Here is a 26,009-nt window from a genome sequence, read left to right on the forward strand (position 1 = left end):
AGAAAGAGAGAAGAGTCGAGAGAAAAATGAAAAATTGCGGGCAAATCATAGAAATTGATAGAATATACAAAAAGAAAAATAGAGAGAACTATTGAGAGAGAGAGAGAGGAGAGAGAGATAGAGAGAGAGAGGAAAGGAAGAGAGAGAGAATGCAAAACGAGTGTCTACTATGGTTGAAAGTCAGCGAGAAATCACTTCGCTTTGCCTTCTCCGACATCAATCAGTAGGTTTTTGAGTCCACGGACAACACATTCCCGCTTATAATTCCAAACCGCCATTTTAGAGGGTTAGAGCACTTCCTTATGCATTACACGTCTCATATATGTGTTAGTTTTCCATTCCATGCGAGTACACACATTTCCGATCACGCGTTCATATTATGTCTTCCACGGCTCTGTTTCTCAGCCGAAGTTGACGTCAGACCGCAAGGTCAGAGTCCGGGTAAATCATGCAGTTTCAAACACTACGCTAGTTTGCAAACATTACGCCATTGAGTACAAACCGCGTTGACAACAACTCTCCCAGTAAGCAGCAAAAACACCAAACGTCCCCATTCCAGAACGGAAAACAACCTCTCAAATACCACTCCACTCCTCTTTTTAGGATACGTGCTTTCAAATGTTATGAAGAAGAAAATATATCTACTGGATATTGAAAATTAATTTTATAATAATGGGGCCTTCTATACTGGAGACGTATCCTGCTTTAACAGAAGAATTTATTTACATAAATGTACATACATAACTGCGTAGCGTACGAATATTCGTTAAAAGTAATTGACTGAATGATAACTTTGTACCGTAATTATGCATGGCTGCAGGTGTCTGCAACGCAGCTCTAACGACCAGCGCGAGGACGGTGCCATTGGAGCGACCTGCAAAAATTCAGGGGAAATTCAAGACGTAGAATACTCTATACGACTGGGATATGTCACTGACACACTGCTTTCTGACGGGATTTGCTATAACCTCTTCATACAATAAGTACCCCGTACTTGCAGTTTGCCATACCAGTGGCGACACTTAACGACACTTTTTACAACTTTTATTGTTATTCACCAAATACACACGTGTCACAACAGGTGTTTTTCCCGTCGAAGGTGCTGACACGTAAACCCGAAAATGGTCCTGCCCACTTCGTCGTACCAGTCTTTCACCTGCAACCATGAGAAACGGTAAGCTCCTGTCTGCAACCTTCTGCTAAGGTTTATTCGATTCTGCTTCGTGATTTTTTTTGTTTTGTTTTCCGAATTATTAAAAGTGTTGTTATAATCGCCGATGACCGTTGGTTTCTTGGTGCTAACTTCTTTTTTCGCACTGTTATCCCTATACATTAAGGGGTCGGTTGCCTGATGCGCCTTCTCCTCTACCGAACCTCTTCTCTCCGTCTTCCTTCGCTTCATCTCGCCGTCTAATTCTCAGGTTCCTCCCAAGCCCTCTTCACTCTTTCCTCGTCATCCATGTCATTACCACCTCAATCGTGACTCTCCTTTATCACCTCCATAATCCCACCATCGGCATTCTTCATCTCTGTTCGCTCAAGCTTTTACTTCTCTTTTCTTCTTAGAGCCCAGGTTTTCATAGAACATTCTTGGTGTTAGATGTGATCGTTCTAAAGACATCAAAATCCGAGAATGCGGCAGCTCAGCTGGTTTACGTTCCATTACTATACTCTGTTTTTTTTCCATCTGTCCATCCGCCTGTGGTGTTTGCGTATGGTAACACTGCGTTCCGGCCTTTAGATGGTTATTTTCAGATTACATTCAACAATAATAACAATAGCCTATTTCGAATATTAACGGTGTAATTCGTATACAGTAAATTATTAAACACACTTTTCAGTTGCAAATGTACCCTCAGATATCCTTTTATTTACCTAAAACTTACACATAGCTTAACTATCTAAAGCCCGGGACGCAATGTTACCATACGCAAACACCACAGGCGGATGGACAGATGGAAAAAAACAAAGTATTATTTCTGACATATAAGCGCGCGCTTCATTTCTTTTCATGAATCATCAAAAAGGGCTTTGGTGGCTCTACTTACCTGCTGAAGAGATTATGACCTTATTTTCTTCCATTCTCTTTTCAACAGACTCAAAAGTGATCTCAATTGTTCTGTGAGTACGCTCTGTGTTTTTTCAAAAAGTTGGCATCTATGGCGACTTCATATCTAGTAGAATTTGTTGCCAAGGAGAAGTAATACGTGTATGAAAGTCTCCTGTCATGCTATCACCTCTATTTGCCCTTATTCTGTTAGTTGTGAAAAGTGAGTGATAGAACAGCTGTGACAAAATACCGAAAGTCCTTTAAAAAATATATCCTTCCAAATTCAATTTTGTACAACAGGAAAGCGTATCTACAACTTACGAAAACGAAATGTTTTATGGAAAAGTGGTTGTGATTTTATTTTTCTTTAATTTTTTTACTAAGATTTAAACTGGGTAAGTTTGTGGAGGCCAATCACCTCCTACATGGTGCAAGGTGTGGTCCGACCTGCAGCTTACTGGAATTTACGGCAAAGAAAATACTGGAATTTACGGTCAAATAGAGCAATGTTTCACCAAATAAAAATATAATAATATAATATATAAGTTATACTTGACTAAAAATAACTGGTTTCTGTACTGTTTAATATGCATATTATTTTTTTTACACTTTCATCTAATAGATAAATCATAAATATCCTATCCTAAAATTCCTGTATCTTTAACTCAACGCGAAACACCGTTTTCAGACCTTTTTAAGCTTTTCCATTGACCTTTCCTACCCCTCCCTCCGCGACAAGATAGTTTGTAGGCTTACTCCCCGAAAAGCGAAAAGATGGAGTAACAGCGGAAAATGATCTTGCTATTTGTATCATTCGAAATAAGAGGAGATCATTTGACTTGTGTTATGTGGGCCACTTGCCAGGATAGGTCTAAGTTCTTCAAAACACAGTCAATAATATATCACATTTTTTTCCGCAAGAAAAAGTCAGAGAAAGCGAAGTTATTGGCTTAACAGTTAAGTTATAAGAAATAAACAAACCTTATGTTGTTGATATCACAAACTTATACTGTTTTCTAACTGACAAATTTTGTTGTTGTTTCCATCGGGTTAAAGTTTAACTCATAACATTGATGTAAGCTTCATCCTGCGAGAGTCAGCCAATAATATATTTCTCTCTCTCTTCCAGGAGCCAGGAGCTTAACAGTGGTTTTGGCACTGTGCACCGGCTGCTTTATAAGCAGCCTAATAATATATTATGACACCTCCTCTCTTGCTCTCCGGGCAAGTTTCCTCAGTGGGCTGCTGCTTAACCTTGGTCAAAAAGGTAAGTTTGATATATATATATATATATATATATATATATATATATATATATATTTATATATATATATGTGTGTGTGTGTTTGTGTGTTTGTATAAAGGTATAAGCCACGAAGGAAAGTGAAACACTGGAGTAGCTGCAAAATCTTTCGACTCAGTAAACGACGTTGAGTCGTATGATCTTGCAGCTACTCCAGTGTTTCACTTTATTTGTGCATTTATCACGTTCCAAACTTTCGTGATTCAGTTTATATATATATATATATATATATATATATATATATATATATATATATATATATATATATATAATATGGACCTTGTTGTGTGATCAGTGGCATTTCCGTTATCACCTGAAAAGACAAAATTAATGTGTATATATTTTTAATATATTTTATATATGTATATATAAGATTTCTGTCCTTCACTAGTTTAGTAAGATTAATTCATTGCATACTTGAAGACCCAGTCACTTCATTACATCATTAACGTTAAGTGGGTCACGGAAGTGACTAGTAGTTATTTTTACATTTCCTGAAGTAAAAGTAATTATCCAAAACTCCGTTTCCGACGAGCAGAAAGGTCAGGTGGATGAACCAGACGACCTTTCAAAGTTGTCTGTGCGATTGGGTGTGTGTCTGTTTGCTCTTTGTCTAAATCGTATACTTTTTTTTACCATCTTTATTCGGTGCATTTTATCTCTACCCTCTCTCTCTCTCTCTCTCTCTCTCTCTCTCTCTCTCTCTCTCTGTGTTTTCTCTTGGTCTAAATCATATATGTTTTTATCATTTTTATTCGCTGCTTGTTATTTCTCTCTCTCTCTCTCTCTCTCTCGCCATCACTGCTGAAAACGTCAAGGTTTCTTCGTCGAAGATAAGAATCAGTCTTAATTTGTGCATTCAGTTATTCATTGTGACAAGTGAGGAGGTGCCTGCTACGCGGAGCTGACTAAAATTGCTTAAAATTTCGGTCTCTTCCAACACCTTTTGACCTTTTGAGACCTGCTGTCGCGCTTTTTCATGGCCTGTTAATACGTGGTGAATAATTTCCATTGATAATGATGACGTCTTTACAGGACCGCGGGAGTGAGTTCAACTTCACTACGTTTGAGAGATTCACATTTCCTTCCCAAGTAGGTTAACTAAAATATCTTGGGTCACACGCTTTCTAGACCGTTGTGCACGTTATCTGATCCTTCTTCCTGCCCGAAATGTAGTGCAGATTCTCGTCATGAAAACATCGGGTTGCGCAAGGTCTGGGGTTGCGCATCTGCAGGACCCACCATGTCCTAGGCTTCTGAGGAATCCGACTTCCACGTCTACAGACCATGTGGAACTTTGACAAGCATCCTTTTCAGTGCCTTACTTCCCTCTAGGGTGTGGTGTCTGACGGTAAATTAGGATTTTCTCATTAGCTGGTCTAGCCATTACATTTTCCATATCTTTTTAATTTGTTCTTCTATAATGCTGCTACGTATGGATCCATTGCAGGTGATGTCAGATCTTCCCTGGCTCTTTGTTCGTGGATTTCCAACTACTGCTTCAGCGTTCTTCCAGTCTTTATGGGTTTGTAGTTGGCTAAGGTCAGGAAAGAACTTTCTGTTTATTGTACAGGGACATCTAGGAAGGACAAGAGTTTATCAATGCTCTTGTCGGTCGTGAAATATAGAACAGAATTTTCAAGGATAATGCTGGAATTCCTGTTCATTTCCTAAGGTGATCATTCATAAGAGACTTTACTTTCCTCTGCAAACGTGTGTGCATGTTAGCAAAGGCCCTGGTGAAACCTCTCTGCCCAGCGTGATGTAACGAAAGGATGAGTTTTCACAGGAGCGTTTATGAATCATCTCCAATATCAGGTGATGCAATCTGTAAGTGGGAGACCACTTGGTTCACAGTTATTAAGTGTGAGGGGTCAGGACATTTAGAACGTACAGGTACATGACCCAAAGGGACTACCGGTATTCTGGTTACAATCCTCCGCCACAATTGGGAGCTGCTTCTGATCTGTTCACTTATCTTTTCCTGATGATCACTACCGATAAGATCCTATTTTCTCTCAGATTTCTGGTGATGAATAATCGCTCAATGATACTTTTTTAGCTTGCATTTTTGTCTGTTTGGTTGTTAGTCTTGGTCAAATATTGTAACTAAATTTTCGACCTGTTTCCTTCGTCCGATGGAATTGACACTTTGTATGGTTAACCAACCCCTGTGACAATACAACCTTACATGATCAGTAGGTCAGCAGTGACCTCTAGTGACCCTACAATGGCCTTTCCTCGTATCTCAGGATTTGCATGAAACTCTTCGGATTTTTCACAATTTCTTTGACTCGGTAGAATAACTTAATAACTCTACGGATTTTTCAAACCTTCTTTGGCTCGACAGGATTTCAATTTCGTTAGCTACAATCATAAATCGGTTACAGTTTCTCTCAAAACTAAAAAGTACAAAATACAAAATAGAAAAAAATTAAATGCGCTTTTATTAAAAATGAACTGAAAAGGGAAAAATCAATATTTTGAGACACACCAAGATTTTCTTACGATAACTAAGTGTACAAAAATAAAAGCGTGGGCAACAGACATGAAAGGAAATGCTGAAAAAAATATAAAGGTATATATTTATTTTCTTGTAACATTTCCTTTCATATTTGACGCCCACGCTATAATTTTGTACACATGATTAATTGTAAGAAAATACTGGCGCCTCAAACATTTATTTTTTCACTTTTTAGTGCATTTTTATAAAAGTGTGTTTAAAAAAATCATATAATATATATTTTTTACGATATTACCACTGGAACTGCAGACTTGTCAATGAAAGTCATAGCGGGTTGCGTACTCGCCTATCAATCTGGTAGCCCGAGTTCGCTCCTGCTGACACCAATGCGGAACCAGAGGAAATTATTTCTGGTAATTAGAAATTCATTTCTCGATATAATGTAGTTTGGATCCCACAAGAAGCTGTAGGTTCCCTTGCTAAGTAACCGATTGGTTCGCAGCCAAGTAAATAAAAGTTTAGTCCAAGGAGAGCTGTTAATAAGCTCAGTGGTCTGAGGAATTCTCAGTCACGAAAGACAGATAGATAGATAGAAGTTCACTGACCACAGCAGACACAGTTATTAACATTAAAAGCTCTTGGATATGGTCCAATAAAAGTACATCAAAATGCTCATATAAATCTTTAGAATAAAAAAAACATCTAAACTAGAACACTTGAAACTATGTTGTATAATATCTTGAGCATATTACGTTTACAAATAACACTGTAAATGCAGCTAAATAAACTAAAAACCTTAACTACCACAACTTTCCTTGCAAAGCATAATACTAAATATACTCTAGAATAAAAAAAAAAACAAAACAAACAAAAAATCACAACATCCAACATACCGAACAACACCTTTTCATGAGTGTCAGTACTTTCCTTACACATACGACGACAGCATTAAATGTATTATTGCACATGTTCTCCATTCATCACGTGCGGCTGTCTACATGGCACCACACGTACAAACGGCTCCTCCGTCGGTAGACAGCCGTTACCCCCCTACCCCACCTATGGACCTCCACCGCCAGAGAGTGAGATGAAAGTCTGAAGAGCTGTGTAGTTGATTCTGAATTCAAAGTATTATGCTGCAGCGTCTCCACAGCGACTTGGACATCATCTGCTCTTGCATTAGTACATGGAGATAATATTATTATGTTCGGTTGCTATACCTTTCATTCAATACGGTATTTATCACTAACATTAGAAGGTCGTCAACCATCACAGACAGCTCCCAGTGCATTTTAACAAAGAACTTTCTTTGCCAGCTCCGAATTATGTCAAACAACGGTGGATGCCCTGATTCAATATAACTAGTAGTTTTTCTAACATCAAGTAGGACTTTCAGCGCCCAGTTAGACAGTTTTATTATGGGCCTCAGGTCGGCGTTCAGCGCAGATTCATGCCCGTACAGAATGGCAGATCTTCAAAGCAGCATCAAGGATTCTCTTCTTGACAACAAATGGGATGTCACTCCTTTCACTCAGAAGCGGAACAAATTTATTGGCATGTGTCACCCTGGACTGGGCATGAGCCATAACCGACAACGACGTGGAACCATCAGCAGCAGCTCCACTACAATATCTACAACCTACGTTGTTTCCTGATCCTGCTCTGCTCTTCTGATAGCACAAAAACTTATTTTTAGCTAGATTAATTTTCACACCATAATTATTGCAATATTGTTTCACTGAAGATACTTTTATTTACAACGCTTAATCTGCTCGTGGCAAGCAGGACTATATCATCCATCAAAACTAGCGAATGCAGCCATGACAAAAAGCCATCAGGATTACAATTTTCTTTAAAAAGCTTAATGAGGCTATTTATGTACAAAATAAAACGCAAGCGGGAGGTGGAACTGCCCTGACGAGCTCCAGCTGAAGTTGTCAGAATAGATGTTCCGATAATGCTGTTCGATAGTCTATCATTATACTGCCACAAGTCACGCCAGTATCAAAGCCCCACATCCCCAGCGCTTCATGACCATGGAGAACATTTCTCTGGGTACTAGATGGCTTGACTGAAATCAGCAACTACTGCAAACAGATTTTCCTTTTTTCTTTTTAGCCACGACCCCTCTGGGCATCTGCTTGTTCCCTATATGGTTTCAGCCATTTCTCAAGTCACGAGCACAAAACCGTATCATATAATTTTACCAAACGATTGATCACTGTTATAACTATAATTTTTTGGCTCTTGCCTACGTACTACCTTTCTTAAAAATAGTAAACATTTTGGCAATAAACCACAAACTAGGATAAGCGCCTCAGTGGCGTGATCGGTATGGTCTTGACCTGCTACTTCGGTGGCCGCGAGTTCGATTCTCGGGCATTCCATTGAGGAGTCAGAGATATGTATTTCTGGTGATAGAAGTTCACTCTCGACATGGTTCGGAAGTCACGTAAAGCCTTTGGTCCCGTTACTGAATATCCACTGGTTCCATGCAACGTAAAAACACCATACAAACTATACTCTGTTTTTTTTCATCTGTCCACCCGCCTGTGGTGTTTGCGTATGGTAACACTGCGTCCCGGGTTTTAGATAGTTACGCTATGTGTAAGTTTTAGGTAAATAAAAGGATATCTGGGTGTAAATTTGCAACTAAAATGTGTTTCAATAATTTACTGTATGCGAATTACACCGTTAATATTCGAAATAGGATATTGCTATTATTGTTGAATGTAAGCTGAATGTAACTATCTAAAGCCGGGACGCAGTGCTACCATACGCAAACACCACAGGCGGGTGGACAGATGGAAAACAACCGAGTATAGGATATGAAGCAGACTTTAAACAATGCCTTCTTCTAGGATAAATTTAGGATAAATGCAATCTCATAGATTGAAGGTATTTATGAATTTTTTAATCATAAGCAGTGGAAACAAGACTACCCACCTATTGACTGACGCCATGCAAACCTATTGGTATTCAACTTATGCGACGCTGTTGACCAGCCAGCCTATATTTATTACCGGTCAGCATAGATGACTGCGACTCTTTTTCCTGTGACATTTTTACCTGGATTCACGCTACCTAAAGTACAGTCCGCAACTGGAACCACACCTGATCAGGAACACCTGTGTCCATAGCAGTTATCTGAGATAAGACATTTCTGAACAGAACAGTGGTAGGTACCTACCACTGTGCTAGGAACAATCCTCGTTGTAAACAAAAGCTAAAGAATAATTGTACAAACTAAATCAGATGATATTCTGCCATTTACATAGACACAATTTCCCACCTAGCTGCTGACACGGAGAGAATGAGAGGATTGAAACAGGCGTGGTAGAGATTTAATCACATAGAAGCTTTCAGTAAAAAAAGATAAAAAACAAATAAGTGCGACGGTAATAGCACCCATAAGTGGTATAGTAGACAGAGAGGATAACACACCTGTGGCCTTTGGTTACAATGCAGTGCAGTACACGAGAGAGAGAGAGAGAGAGAGAGAGAGAGAGAGAGAGAGAGAGAGAGAGAGAGAGAGAGAGAGGGGCGGGGACGGGGGTTTGGTTGGAGGGCAACATGAACTCTGAAAACTCTACATCATCTACTTGGATAAGCTGTCAATCCAATGCCAAGGACGAATTTTAGTTCACGAAAAAACTTCTCTGTTGGAAACTTGTGTAACATTTTGCTAGAGACGTCGAGAATATAGTATGCAACCATGCTGTCTGGTCAAATAAGTTCACCTAAATTGCTGGAAGTTCCGGTTTCCAGTCACTGACTTACGAGTGAAGGAAATCCTGTCGGCAGAATAACAAAATGTAGTTCTCTACGTAACTAAGGTTGTAATAGCTATGTAAATTGTACCGTTTCAATCCCTTCCGTCTATGCAATCACTACAAAACGTGTTACTTATCAATGACAGACACAACTGCAAAGTAATATGGTAGAGGTTTTGAAGCCAAAATACTTTTCTTCTGCATCGTGACATATTTCATACAATGCTCTTGTAAAACCTTGCTGTATGAGTAACATAAATCCGCGTCAGTTTTTTTTATAGAAACCTTTTAAAAAAAAAAGAATTTCTGTCAGTCTTGCGGGAACCTTTTCTCGATTTGAGACAATTGTCACGTTACTTTCTGATAATAAGGTTTCCTAATTTAATTCTGCTGCTTTAAGTAAACATACCTACTTATTTGCTATCCCTTGTTTGCAGTTTCTCTACGTCTTAATTCCAGAGCTAACCTCGTTATTTTTTTTTTACTTTATTTTGACACTGTGGATAACTCCACATAGAATAAGTGGAAGAAGCAAAGGCTCTTCGGTCGTTCTTCTTTTTTGATCCTCTGTTCATGGTGATTGTCGGGCTGTATTGTCTGATTTGACAGTTGTTTGTTTTCCCTCTTGTAGTTTTGGGACAGATGAATCGCATCTACAATTCTGAGAAATTCCTTGAGGGGCTTGGTAGATGTGTTGGGAATTGTAACAACAACTTCTCCAGGAAAGCTTCTCACACCAAGTCCAGAAATGTCTCTGGTTGTCTGTCTGTGGCAGGGGTTGTTATTAGCCGTCGGAGTTACTTGTAGACGTATGAGGGCCGTTGATCTCCTATTGCCATTCCTACATTATCTAGGAATCTTCTAGCTCTAGGATGTCCTTAGTTGTGCCTTCAAATTCTTGGCTAACCAGCCTGCTATTTGTTCGGAGACATCGTCGGGTAGGAATTCGAGGACGACACCAGCTTTTCGTGACGATGACGTGATCTTTTTTGACCTGAAGACCATCTCTGCCTTACAGAACCAGACCCTTGGTTGTGTCGTGAAAGTGGGCAGCTGAAGAGATGCAGCAGCGGCATAGCCTAGTTATTGGGAGAGCTGGTGGGTTGGGTCATTTTGATGGTCACCAGTTTAGGATGCGAGTGTAGACAGCGATATGGTATACTACTAACTGACTTATTATCACAGAGTTCTGACAAGACACTGGTTTCCATGAGTGAAAAGCAGTGCAGGATATTAGACCATAATTCAATGATCAGTTGTGTTTTCTCACACCTGAAAAATGACCTAATAATTCTTTGTCCAACATATGACTCAAAAGCTTGACATGTTTTACATTCCTGGTTGATTTTTATTTCCCAAATAAATTACTGTAGTTCCTGAAAATACATAAAAATCACTGATTCAGCCTTCAGTCATCGATTTGTGTTCTCTGGGGAAATCCAATGTTCTACAGGGGGTCGTGTTTCGTTTCGTATGGCGAGCCCCCAGATGGCATACATACACACACATACACACACATACACACACACACAAACACACACACACACATATATATATATATATATATCTAGATATATATATATAGATATAAATATATATAGATTAATAGATTAATAGAATATATAATATATAATTATATAGGATATATTATTAATAAATATCTATAATTACTAATATTAAATAATTAATCTAGATAATATATAAATATATATATATATATATATCAATATTAATATATTATTATTATATTATTATATATATATATAGATAATCTAATATATATAGATAAGATATTAGGACTAATAGATAAATATATATAATATCTATATAATAGATATAGAATTATATATATATATGTGTGTATGTATGTATGGATGTATGTATAGTAAGTCCCTCCGGGTGTTCACCATATGTGTTTGAATATGTGTAATCATCTGTGTTGCATAATGACACTAAGGCATCTAAAGTAACTCTTTTTGCTTACAGACAACACCTCATCAATCAAAACGAACTCAGATGAGAGAAATAACAAAACCTCTATCTTATGCTGGGTCATGACAACCCCCCAACACACAACTTAAACGCCATAGCTGTCAAGGATACTTGGGGTAAGCGGTGCGACAAACTCATCTTCTTCGGTGACAAGTTAGGTAAGTCAAGTCTTGTACTTCCGTTGCTGTTAACAGGTGTTGGTCTTATGCCAAAGTGAGCCCTCGCTCTTGCAACAAGCAGACCCATAAACAAACTGATGCCCTCTCCTGGATAAGGAATGGTAAAAGCAAGTTATGGAATGGTAAAACCAAAAAATGCTCCTCAGTGGCGTGATCAGTATGGTCTTGGCCTGCCACCTCAGTGGCCGCGAGTTCAATTCTCGGGCATTCCACTGAGGGGTTAGAGATTGTATTTCTGGTGATGAAGTTCACTCTCGACGTGGTTCGGAAGTGGAAGTCACCTAAAGCCGTTGGTCCCGTCGCTGAATAACCACTGGTTCCATGCAACGTAAAAACACCATGTCAACAAACAAAAACAAGAAGTGGAATGATAAGAACAAGGAATGGAAGGTTATAAAAAAGGAAACGAGAGAGAGGGGGAGAGATATCATCAGAAGACCACTTTTGTTCTATTGTTTTAAAATTTTCACTTGAATCTCACGCAATTCCTGTTAGTGTGGTTACACTAGGTGACTAACCCAGTCTGTCTCGTCCCAGTCAAACCTTTAAAAGCTTTTGTTGAGTAGGAATTGCCGGCAATTCTTCATTAAAATTCTTAGAAAAAATGTTATGTTTCATACTACGCCTTATTTAAATCTTATATTTACTTTGACAAATCGCATATCTATAAACGTTTAAATATCACTTGAAATATTGATTTCGACAACATTGATCATCGAGGTTACAACGCCAAAGTTTTTCATGTCAACGTTAGGATTCTTCATAACTTGTTGATTAAAATACCCTCTGAATTATAGACGCTTGGTGCAGCCCATATTAATGGAGATGCTGATGCATTAGCAACTAAAGATAATACAAGTTTTAGTTCAAAAGTATCCTATTCTTAGAGAATATTTATTTTTTCAAAGGCAACTTTTCTTCTCCCCATTGACTCCGTTAAGTGATGAGAATATATAAAAGAAAGTAAGTCTTCCGTAACTGTGGGTAAGAAAACTAAGCTTTCTTAGCATTGCTTTCCCTCTTTTCCTTTTAATTCTATTCCTTTATCTGTTCAACTTCTTGAACTTTATAAAAGTCACATATCAAACTTATAAACAAATATCTACGGTTAGCTTTACAAGAAGAAGTTGCAACTATGTATAACATTCGTATAACATTCGTTTGCTTTTTCCTCTCCTTTAAGATAATTGATAATAATAATAGCAAGAACTAATAGTAACACTAATAATAAGTGAAGTTAATGAAATAAGGAGACAAATACACAAGACTATAGTATATATCATGGGGATACAACCACCAACCCAGCAGATACCAAAACAGCAACCGCCTTGGAAAAGGCGCCTGGAAAAACAAATCATGGTGATGAGATCTGACATGAGTAAACTGAAAGAAATGGCAGAAAAGAGGCCAAGAAGCAAGAAAACAAGGGAGGAATTGAACAAAAAATACAAAGTATAGGAGAAGGAACTAAGCAACACAACAAAAGATATAAAACAGAGACTTAGAGCCAAACCACACAAGATCCTAACGGCACGTGAACAGGAATAAAGGATAACAACAGAACAAACTATTCAGAATCAACCAAAAAAGACTATACAACCAACTGAGAGGGGAAGACAACTACCAGGAAATTCCCGAAGCCGAACCAAGTACAAGACTCTGGTAAAACATATGAAGCAATCTGGTATCACACCACAAACATGCAACATGGCTCCATGAAGTCAATGCAGACACAGAGGATCATCAGTAATGGTATGCATGCCCTTCATTTCCACAGGTGCAGCATCGAAGGACATCGAGGTACGGACTTCTCGTCAAGTCCTCAGGTAACGGCAGGTAGCAGGTGCTTATGTGGATGGACTAATGATCAGCAACATTTCTATTGACACAAGAGGAGCGTCAACCATACGATATGCTCGTCCAACAGCGGTTCCTCTCTCCTTGACTCGAACTCCTGCTACTACTCTATATAGTAGTGGTGGCCCTCTGTATGCCAGACGAGGGATAATAGAGTCATTGTCTTATTGTTGTGACTGTATATAGCGGGATGCTTCAACCTTAACAGGTATCTGGAATAGAAGTCACACGAGGGCCAGTGCCCCAGAAGACAGAAAAGGACTACAAAGCGTAAATTGCTTGGGATTTGAGAGCAGCAAAAGAATAAAAGGCCACTCCATAATGACTGGCTGCTAATGACCCTGGGCATTCTTCTGTAAGGGGGAAGGGAAAAGGGTTAAACGCTTGGCTTTCCGCATTAAGTAGGAAGGGGAAATCCTAAAATGTCCTTCTAGGCAGTCCGTCCTTTTATTATTCTGAAAATGACATATGGGACATGTCACAGACCTTTGGGGGATCTTTATGATGTGGACGAAAGGTACGTTTCTTCCAAAACAACTTTACTTTCTAAACTGTTTTCGGAAATTCTGTTACTTCCAAACGTCTAAATTATTAGAGGGAAGGGAAAGAAAAGAAAACAAATGCCAAAATATAACGTTTGTAACAATATATATATATATATATATATATATATATATATATATATATATATATATATATATATATACAAACATACATACAGGGTGTCCATAAAGTCCTTGTACCATTACAAGTAATTATTGCTTGTAATGGTACTGGGTTTTATGGACACCCTGTATATATATATATTATATATATATATATATATATATATATATATATATATATATATATATATATATATATATGTGTGTGTGTGTGTGTGTGTGTGTGTGTGTATTCATAATGAAATCACTGTGCATTTCTTTACCAATAATAATAATAATAACAAAAAAGCTTTGCACACTACTAACGAGGAGCTTTGTCGCCTGCAGATAGAAACTGGAATCAGTGAAGCTGAGTGGTGTCAGAGAAGACAGGTATTATTTGTGGGGAAGACGCGGGAGGCTCTCAAGTATTTGTACGATTATTACCTCAATGACTTTGACTGGTTCTACAAAGCTGATGATGATACGTAAGTCAATTCTTGCAGGATAAAATTTTGGATGAAGAGAATTTATGATGATCTATGTTAAACAAAGTACAGAAAGTATTTAAGTATTACATAATATATATATATATATATATATATATATATATATATATATATAGATATATATGTCCAAGCTCGTCCCTTACGACTCGTGATTGGCTGTTGATAAGCCTATGACAGGGCTGAAAACTCTCAGTCACTCTCGAGAATTCATATAGGCAGGATGTATGTCCACCTCTCCTGTGGGATACTTTTGAAAGACGTAATCCCTCAGGGAGAGGTGGAACATAGATCCTATCCATGTGAACTTTCGAGAGAGACAGAGTTTCCAGCCCTGTCCATATGCTTATCAACAGCCAATCAGGAGCGTTGTAAGGGACTGGCCTAGACATCAAATACACAGTTGATGTGAATCTACTATAGTGCCACACCAGGTACGTTGTATAGCTTTACTAGTCAAGCGAGATGAGGCTAATCTGATTGATTTTGACACTAAACTGATTTATGATGACAATGAGGTGACAATGAGGTGTTATTCCCGTCGCAGGCGAGAGACTTGGAGTACTTGATTCATTTGATAGTGAGAAGGCTCGAGCTAATTTCCCTGGCACTATCTGTGCCGCCCCTATCTGAAGGTAAACACCGCTCTGGCGCATCACTTGGGTTTCCTAATTGCAAACAACCCACTATTTCGTTTCTTTTACTTGGAGCATACATAGTATGTCTATTCACTTATTACATAATTATTTTGCTCTGTTCAATAGTACATTTACTAAAAGGACCTCATTCAAATTGGATGGTATTCAAAAACGTGACAAGCTATCAACGACAACCATCCTCGTTAGCAATTAGAAATGGTTGTCCTTGAAGGCTTATAATTTTTTTGAGTAAATAACTCCACTACATACCATCCAGTTTCAATGAGGTCCTTTAATATATATATATACATATATATATATATATATATATATATATATATATATATATATATATATATATATATATATATATATATATATATATATATATATATTAGCTGCTGTAAACCGGAGTTGCTCGGGATAAAAGGGGCATGCCGTCTGTGATGACAACCCCTACAGGGCGGATTATGCAATCACTTTCAGAATAAGTAATCATTTTTTGGATGCTGTCAGGTCAAAGAAGTTCTGAAAAACCCGAAGAGTTTGCTGTTAACTCCGAAAGTTGTAAAAATAAGGGGGTATGAAAAAGAGGGTTCAAGGCTCCTTAGAAATGGCACTCGAATTTCGGATTTTGACTAAAACCTTCCTGAGGGGGAGGGGAGTCTATGGTAAAATTTGGTAGCTCTACCTTTCATAGCCTGGGCGTGCATAACGAACAAACAGACAGAAAGAACTTGCCTTTTTACTGTTGTATGTGTAAGTCTTTCTCTCTCTTTCTCATACCCTCTTTATATCCTATTTGCAAGGATTTAGTTTCAAGTCACATAACTCTTTAACCCTTAAACTCCGAATGGACGTATTTTACGTCGAGTCAAAATGTCCCCCATATGCCGAATGGACGTACCATACGTCGACTCAAAAAAGTTTTTTTTAAATTTGTGGAAAATACTTATAGGCCTACCAGCCGAAAACTTTTGAATCACGCGCCTTGGGGATGCTGGGAGTTCACGGATCAAGGCGTTGTTTTTTTTTACAATCGTTACGCAGGCGCACAAGCGCGAATTTCTTTCTTATCGCACTAAAAAGTATCAGTGACACATCTCAAAAATTATTTCGTCACTTTGACATAATTTTTGCACCGTTGAAATTATCTGTTACATGAAGTATTTATATATGAAAATGTGCGAAATTTCATTTAAAATACAACAAAAAAATACTCATGATTGTAGCTTTAACAGTTTTGAGATATTTTCATATAATAACGATAATTGCCAAAATTTCAACCTTCGGTCAACATTGACTCCACCGAAAAATGGTAAAAAAAACGCAATTGTAACTCTAAAACGCTTATATTGTAGTAACATTCAAACTATTTACTTTAATTTTTGCAAACAAATTGGAAGTCTCTAGCACAATATTACGATTTATGGTGAATTTATGAAAAAACCTTTTCCTTACGTCCACACGGTAACTCTTCCGAAAAAAATCATACATGCGATTGTGGTAATGTTTGCACCATTTGAAATTAGCCATTACATAAAGTTTTAAATATGGAAAGGTGCGCCAATTTCATGCACAATACAACTAAAAACAACCCATGTTGTAGCTTTTATCAGTTTTGAAATATTTTCATATAAAAATGATAAGTGACAAATTTTCAACCTTTGGTCAATTTTGACTCTACCTAAATGGTCGAAAACGCAATTGTAAGCTAAAACTCTTATATTTTATTTTGTAATATTCAATCATATTTACCTTCATTTTTTGTAACAATTGGAAGTCTCTAGCACAATATTTCGATTTATGGTGAATTTATGAAAAAAATAACATTTTCCTTACGTCGCACGGTAACTCTTCCGAAAAAATCATACGTGCGATTGTGGTAATGTTTGCACCATTTTAAATTAGCCGTACATAAAGTTTTATATATGAAAATGTGCGCAATTTCATGTAAATACAACGAAAAATAATTGAAGGTTGTAGCTTTTCTCATTTTCGAATAGTTGCATATAAATAACGATAAATAGAAAAAAACCATGTTCAGGTTTAGGCAACTTTGACTCTACCGAAATGGTCAAAAAACGCAATTGTAAGCTAAACCTCTTATATTTTAGTAATATTCAATCATTTCCTTCATTTTGCAACAAATTGGAAGCTCTAGCACAATATTTCGATTTATGGTGAATTTATGAAAAAAACTTTTCTTCCCTCCGCGCGCGGATTCTCCGCCATAAATCTCCGAATTGTGTACATCGCATTCTCGGAAAAGTTTGCTCTGTACATATTAGGCATTTCATAGAGTTTTATATATGAAAAATGTGCGCAATTCATGTAGAATAAAAGGAAAAAAATATTTGAAGGTTGTAGCTTTTCTAATTTCCGAAATAATTGCATATAAAAAAAAATTTATAAAAAAATTTTCGACATTTGGTCAACTTTAACTCGTCCGAAATGGGTCGAAAACTGCAATTGTAAGCTAAAACTCTTACAGTATCGTAATATTCCATCATTTAACTTCATCTTGAAACAAATTCGAAGTCTCTATAACAATATTTAGATTTATAGTGAATTTAAAAAATATATTTTTTTTTTACGTTCACGCGTTACGAATTCATGCATCATTTTGTGATAATATTTTCTCTGTGTTGCTTTTATCGTTTTACAATGTGTTATATACCAAAATGATCGCAATTTAGTTTACATTACAACGAAAAATAAAGTTGTTACCTTTAACCATTTTGCGCACAGCGCGATTTGAATACAATTATATAAGAAATTTCGTTTTTGCGCTATCATATATCGCATTATTTATATATGATAATGATAATTTTTATCATTTCTGATGGTTGCATACTAACTTCAGCAATGACAAAAAAAGGAGCCAAAAATGAACTCTAATCTTCAAAACTAAGCGCGCTGTGATTTTTTGAAAAAATTATTTTTCCGCTTTCGCGCTCACTCCAAACCAGGCCTGGCATTCGGGAGAGGTTTTGATTTTTACCACTTCGGCGTTTAAGGGTTAATTTCTGATTTGGTAACAGAATAAATGGAAACATTTTGTTTTCAGTTATGCCATCATGGAAAATCTGAGGTACGTTTTTGACACCTTATGACCCATAATTTTCCTATTTGGCTTAGGTGGGGAACGTGGGCACTCCGTTGAGTGGGACAAAGCCACAAGTTACTTAAGTGGAGGTAAGGCATAGCTCCAATTTTCTGTTACTTGTTAAAAACTCCGTTTTTCTGTCTTGCAACTGAACTTATTTTTAGACAAGAAAGCCTATTTTTACAACTATCTCCTTTCCATAAGGATGGCACGCAACAAACACTAACTAACCGCTTAAAAATTTTTGTCCGATTAAGAAAATTACATGATGGCGCAAAAAGTCTTCCGTATAATACAGTTGGTACAATTGAATCTACATCCCATGAATAAACTATTTCGTGAAGAAAACTTCATTTCCAATAGATATACTACCTCTTGACGTGATTAACCGAGAAAGGAAAATAATTTTCACTGAACTCCAAACAGTTATCTAAGTGACTTTCTAGACAATGAATCATATCAGTTAATTAGGAGATCGGCTGCCACAACTCTGCTGACTTACTTGTTGCTTTTGCTTGTATGTGTAAATGTTTAAACTGATTTGTCTTCATTACCTCATTTATCCTTCAATCCCCTTATGAAGGTGCTGGCTACGTTCTAAGCAGGGAAACTCTGAGGATCTATGGCAACGTAACTTATCACAATAACTCACTTTGCCCGATGGGTCACCACGGAGGAGAAGACGTGACGTTAGGTAAGGACAGTTCCTCAATCCTCCTTACTTTCTTATGACTTCCTGAGCATAATTCAAGTTACTTAAAGTGTACATTTCTCTGAATATTTTGATAAGATTTCATCCTTTCTCATAAAAAATAACAATAGAATGAACCAGGATAGCAACGTCTGGTATTCCCAATAATACGATGGTGTAGGCTGCATACCTTTCAGCCTGTTTTCATAAGTGGTTCTTATTCATTTGAAATAATTTAAGATATCATAACTATTGAATCCCCACACCAGAGAGAGAGAGAGAGAGAGAGAGAGAGAGAGAGAGAGAGAGAGAGAGAGAGAGAGAGAGAGAACAAACAGGTGAAATACTACTATATATAGCAACACCAGCTTTAGGGGACTTTTGAAGTAAGTGAAAGTTTGCGTTAAAATCAGTTAGATAATTCAAGAAATTTTGATACTTAACTTTCCAGCTCTTGAGAAAAATGTTCCAAACATTGTTCAGTGTGACAAAACTAGCCACACTCTCTCTCTCTCTCTCTCCAATTCACACTCACTTTAGCTCAAAATTGCTTTTTAAATATTGTAAGTTACAATATTGTTTTTATAAAACTGAGGTAATGTTTTAATAAATTCTTTCTTAGCGTCTTTAGTTCTCAAAACAGCTAAATCAGCATCTTTTAGCAATTCTTGGTAGTAAAGGTACAGATTGCTGTACCTCCAGCCATCGACGTCAGCAGTACAAAGGTAGGTAGTGATAAAGTAAATAGTCTACCCATGTTTGACTCCGTTGTATGCTTGTTCATACTCAGTAAATATATGACATATTTCCTCACTATAGAGATCTAAGATTACTCATTTTTTAAACTTTGTGTCCCCTATGGAGGTTGTTTCGATACGCTCCGGAGACTCGAGTTTGCAAAGTCCCTCTGGTCCCCAGTTTCAGGACTTTCTACTGTTCACTCCTTCAGCCCTTCCTTTTGACCACTTCCCACCAACAGTTCAAATTCTTCAACTTTACCTCGATCCAGTTCTCGACCCTGATTTAAAAACAAATCCTTTATGTCGTTTATTCAAGGATCTGCTATAAATGTGATTCAGCGGTGTGGCTGAGCTTTCTTATTCGTTTAACAATGACCTATTTTTTTCCAGGAAGGTGTCTTACTAAGTCAGGAATACTTTTAGGAGATACCAGGGATGAATTGGGCAAGCACAGGTTTCACCAGAAAAACCCCAGTGGATTACATAAAAGGAATATGGGAGAAATGGTACCCAAATACGATGATTTACACTTATGGTAAGGTTAGTTTCAAATAAGGTCAAGCAACCGTTATCATTTAGGAGAGATCTCTTAACACTTTTCATTATGCTTATACATGGAAGAATGTATATGGCCTTGGAAGAGTAGCTTTTAAAAATTCAGATATTTTTCGCATCTTTTCCAGCAGTTTTCCGAACCTTAGCGTGATGATCAAGCAGAGTTATCCTGTTTTAAAAGATTTAAAAAAGGTTGCGTGATAATGGGTGTATCCACACAGCAGTAAAACATAAGGCAGTCCCCGGCTTACGACGTTCCGAGGTTACAACGCTTTTCAGTTATATTCATCAGAGATTACGAGTATTTCCAGGTTTACAACGCATGTTCCAGGGTTACGACGCTTACAATGCCGATCTCATGGAAGAAATATGACTCCAAAAATGCAAAATAATCAATATTTTAAGTTTTTTTTTGTTGAAAAATGCAATAAAATGCAGTTTACATAGCTTTTAATGCACCCAAAGCATTAAAAGTATCGTTTTCATAGGATTTTTTATGATTGTCGCTTACGACGTGTCACAAGAATGGAACCCCTGTCGTAAGCCGGGGACTGCCTGTTAACACAAGTCTGGAGCTTAATGTACATGCACCACAGACAGGCTGAATACAAGTAAGTGACTTATCAGTAGTTCTAAAGGTACTTCATACTATTATCCAGCACATGCCAAAGATTCTTTTTTCATTACAGCTGTTGACTTGTTTTCAACCTGTTAGTGATATTGTATGCAATAGGTTGCTGACATGTGTTTATGATGTTTTACTGTAATGTGGATGCAAGCTAAGCCTTCAGGAACTCTAATATAGCAGAGGTATTTTCCCAAGATTCCAAAATAGTGACCACGGTAGAACCTCGTTTGATGAAGCAGATGGAGGTCAGATGATGTGAAGTTGTTGCGAAAGGGGAAGGAGGGCAACAATTCATAGCCAAAGTTGGCCACTTCGGCCATTGCCACATGCTCGGTGAGAACGGGGCTGTTGTCCTGGATAAGAGGCTCCCTGCTCGTCCCTCTCCTCTGCAGGACCTCTCTATTACTTTCCTCAACAGGTCCCATTAGTAATTCTCCCTGGTGGTGATGATCTGATCATTTCTGAAGCAGTCTGTCTTAATTGAAGTAGTCTGTCTTGAATACCACCTACTGAATCTCAATAAACAGAAGCCACTTGGTTGAAGTTTTAGGAGGTGAAGAACTGCTGTGGTTGCCTCACCCACTCTGAATCTATGTTTCAAGTGGTAACTTATGCTTCATCCTAAGACATAACGCACGGTGCCAATTGTACAAGTTAACTTGAAACGAGTCACAGTGCTCAGGAAGTTTACACTACAGTCAGATTCTGTTCTGGCATCAGCTGTCTTGGCATTCACTATCCACACAACTTGTTCATTCCCATATGTCTAGTGAAATTGAGAAATAGTGTGCTCAAAGCAAGAACTTATGCCCGTGGTCTCAGTTCTGAGCTGGATAGTAAAAACACTTAGAATTATAACCTTCAACTTCATATACTCCTTTACAGCACAGCATTTTGCTATTTTATATTATCTTGAGATTTTTAGTGTTCAAAAGGCTTAGCTTGCTAAAGGTGCATTACTTGAATCGTTCCTTTTTGGAGAATCCTAATACAGTAGTACCCCTAGAATACGAAAGTAATCCGTTCTGAAGCGGCCTTCGTAACCTGATTTTTTCGTATCTTTGAACTAAATTTTACATGTAAATTGCCTAATTCGTTCCAAGCCCTACAAAAAACACCCCAGTAAATTTTATAATAAAGCTAAATTGACCAATAAACAATGAAATACATCAATATGGACCATTCAATACCTAACTTAAACTACATATGTACTACTAATATGTACTACATACCTGTAAATAAAGTGTATAAGTATACATGGTACAAGAAATACTGTATGTACATACATATGTAGTAAAATGTGGAACCTTACCTTTCGAGTGAGGCTATCTCCGAAAGTGGCGTCAGAGGAGAGGACAAATGACAGAAAACACGAACACTTAGGTTTTACGAAACACATTAAAAAATGGCAGAAAACATTAACAGTAAACTTTACGAAACACATTAAAAAATGGCAGAAAACATTAACAGTAAACTTTACGAAACACATTAACAAATGGCAGAAAACATTAACACTTAACTTTACAAAAACTTAAAATTAAATTTCTTTCTTTTTTCTTTTTTTGATTTTTACATTTTTTTTTACTTTTTTATACTTTACGTTTTTTACAAAATTTCAATTTCTTCACCACTTCACTATCTGTTTTTTTCGTATCACTTGGATCTTCCTGTTTGCTTACTCCTACCAAAGGCCTCTTTAAAATATAACTATCCAAGGAAGATTGCTTCTGCCTGCTTTTCAAAATGTTCCTGAAATGACTCAGGCAAACGTCGTCGAACTGCGCAAGCATACGACCTGTGTAAGCCTTTTCGGGGTGTCTCTTTTCTACAAATGATTGCCCTTTATGAAAAGCAGCTAGAGCATCCTTAATTTCTACCGTTGTCATTGGGTCCTCCTCCTCCTCCTTGCCGCTGCTAGAGAACTCTTCTTGAACGACGTTATGTTGCATGGCCTCCAACTCCTTCAGGTCATCCGTCGTAAACTCCTCTTGGTGCCCTTCGAGAAGGTCATTGATGTCGTCCTCGACGACCAGCCCTACGGATTTGCCGAGTGCAATGATCTCGTCAAGATCTGGTTGCGAAACAGTTTCAGGATCGTCAACTGTTTCTGAATCTGCATCAGCTTCGCCCATGTTGTATCGATGACGTCAAAACATCTCTTGAAAAGATGTTTCGTATACAGCTTCTTGAATTTCAATATCACTTGCTGGTCCATGGGCTGGAGGAGAGGGGTGGTGTTAGGCGGTAATAAAGAACCTGATAAAAGAATACTCTGCTAGGATATCTTCCTCGAGGCCAGAGGGTGAGCAGGGGCATTGTCCAACAACAGCAGACATTTCAGAGGGAGGCGCTTCTCTTCCAAGAATTTCTTTTTTACTGTCGGGCCGAAACACAGATTTACCCACTCGGTGAACAAAAGTCTCGTTAACCAGGCTTTCGCATTAGCCCTCCACATCACTGGAAGCTTCTCCTTTAGCACTTTGTGGGCCTTGAAAGCTCGAGGAGTCTCCAAATGATAAACATGTAGGGGCTTCACCTTACAATCCCCACTGGCGTTCGAACAAAGTGCGAGCATAAGCCTGTCTTCCATAGGCTTATGCACGGGTAGCTTCTTCTCTTCCTCCGTGATGTACGTCCGACGCGGCATTTTTTTTCCAAAAAAGGCCAGTCTCGTCACAGTTGAAGACTTGCTAAGAACTGTAGCCTCCGTTGATCATCATCTCGTCGAACGTCTTAATAAAGGCTTCGGCCGCTTTTGTGTCCAAGCTGGCAGCCTCCCCATGCCACACCACCGAATGGATGTCAGTCCGTTTACGAAATTTTTCGAACCACCCATGAGAAGCCTTGAAGTCTGGGGTAGGCATCGATGTCCCTTCTCCTCCGTCATCTTAGGCCTGGGCAATCAAATTGCCAAAAATGGCGCTGGCCTTGTGGCAGATTGCCGTCTCGGTTATCGTATCGCCAGCAATTTCTTTGTCTTATATCCATACAGGAAGCAGCCTTTCCATCTCATCATGCATGTGGCTCCTCTTGTTGGACAAAATAGTCACGCCCTTGGAAGGTGTAGCTGATTTGATGGCTTTCCTTCTGCTTAAGGATGGTGACCATCGTCGACGGATATTTCAGGCCGTATTCCTTAGCGATCACACTTCACTGCATGCCAGCCTCATACTTCTTGATTATCTCCATCTTTGTCTCCATAGAAAGCATCCTCTTCTTTCCGTGAACTTCAGCAACTTTCTTGGCACCCATGACTATACGTAATTAAGTTATGTACTAATTAAGTTCTCGCACTACACGATAAAGTACAAAGCGAAATCACTAACACGAATTTACGTTAACAAACAAAATCGTATATGTAAACGAACGAATTCCGCGTGCGTACGATAACGATGCTGCTACGGAGTGGCCGAACGATACCTTTACATAGAGCATGATGGGGTAGATGCTGACCAATAGGGACGATAGCAGAGATCTTACGGAGGTGACTAGCATCAGGAACCAATGGTGGGAGAGCGGGAGGATGGTGGCGAGTCTACTCAGTTTGGCGGCATGTGAGTTTTAAAATTGTTCTCGGTGGTCCGGTCGAATCTCGGGACTTTACAGTAACGCCCTTTCGTAACCTGAATTATTTTGTATGCAGAGGCAAAAAATCTTCGTATTTGCTTTCGTGACTTGAATTTTTCGTAAGTTGGGACTTTCGTATGTCGAGGTTCCCACTATATATATATATATATATATATATATATATATATATATATATATATATGTATATATATATATATATATATATATATATATATATATATATATATATATATATATATATATATATATATATATATATATATATATACATATATATATATATATATATATATATATATATATATATATATATATATATATATATATATATATATATATAATATATATATATATATATGGGGTGTGCATGTGTGTTTCTGTGTGTGTGTGTGTGTGTGTGTGTATTACTGGCCTAGGTTTTGAGAAATATTATTCAGGAATGTTAGTTGATATTCATTATTATCAACAATAATAATAATTATATGAACCTGTCGAATAAATACCACCAGATCAAACAGACAGTAAATCGGGCATTCATACGGGGTTTGTTTCTTTTAGGGAATCGACAGCCTATCAGAAACGGCAGTATCTTTCCACAACCTGAAAGATGAGTCTGATCTCTACACCCTCGAGTTTTTCATCTACAGACTACAGCTCTTTGGCGTCAGTGGCAGATTCAAAGGACCTCAGATAGCACCTCTCCCACCTGATATCAGTGCTATTCCCGTGCAGGTAAGAGGATAAACATAACAGGGGAATAAATTATTTAGGTTAATACGTCGGTATCTATCATCTTGGATATTGTTTAAAGCAGTATCGACAGAAAATCAACTTGCAGTTGTGACATTCAGGCCATACTATTTTAAATAGCAAAATCAATGACACTGATAAAAAACGGTTTTAACGAGTAGACTGCCATTAAAAGAAAATTAATACAAAACAGAAACTACTATTTCGAAGTCGAAAAAGGCTGACCGAACGTTCTGTTGTTCTGTTGAGCCAGTACCAACCTTCTTTCCTCAGGTCCTGAAGCGGTTCCAGAGAGCAAAGGTGAACGAGAGTAGAAGTAAGAGAGAGGAAAGACTCATGAAATGAATTCGTGAAAACACTTTCTGATTCCATCTTTATCAGTAAAGTGCTGTGTCTGTTCTCCTGTTAAGTGTTTAATATTAATGATGATAAAAGCAACGACCCCGATGATGACGAAAGTATATATTTCTATGATAAATCATGATACAAGAATGTTTAAAATATCTTTATAATTGTCTTTAACTTCTGTAATGCATTTACTG

General features: G+C 37.7%; 2 long non-coding RNA genes across 2 annotated transcripts in view; both read left to right on the forward strand.

Moving 5' to 3' along the window:
- Window positions 1-603: 603 nt before the first annotated feature.
- Window positions 604-12,645, forward strand: LOC135224956 (uncharacterized). The gene is made up of 3 exons (XR_010316842.1): window positions 604-1,174; window positions 3,180-3,317; window positions 11,577-12,645. It is a non-coding gene; the product is annotated as an uncharacterized LOC135224956 (long non-coding RNA).
- Window positions 12,646-18,573: 5,928 nt separating this feature from the next.
- Window positions 18,574-26,009, forward strand: part of LOC135224957 (uncharacterized) — a 7,572-nt gene continuing 136 nt past the window's right edge. The window contains exons 1-5 of the long non-coding RNA XR_010316843.1: window positions 18,574-18,604; window positions 19,099-19,209; window positions 20,337-20,486; window positions 25,276-25,449; window positions 25,741-26,009. The exon at window positions 25,741-26,009 is cut by the window's right edge and continues 136 nt beyond it. This is a non-coding gene — a long non-coding RNA (uncharacterized LOC135224957). The remainder of the gene's footprint in view (window positions 18,605-19,098; window positions 19,210-20,336; window positions 20,487-25,275; window positions 25,450-25,740) is intronic.

Source organism: Macrobrachium nipponense, chromosome 12 (genome assembly GCF_015104395.2).
Source record: "Macrobrachium nipponense isolate FS-2020 chromosome 12, ASM1510439v2, whole genome shotgun sequence".
NCBI classification, from domain to species: Eukaryota; Metazoa; Arthropoda; class Malacostraca; order Decapoda; family Palaemonidae; genus Macrobrachium; species Macrobrachium nipponense.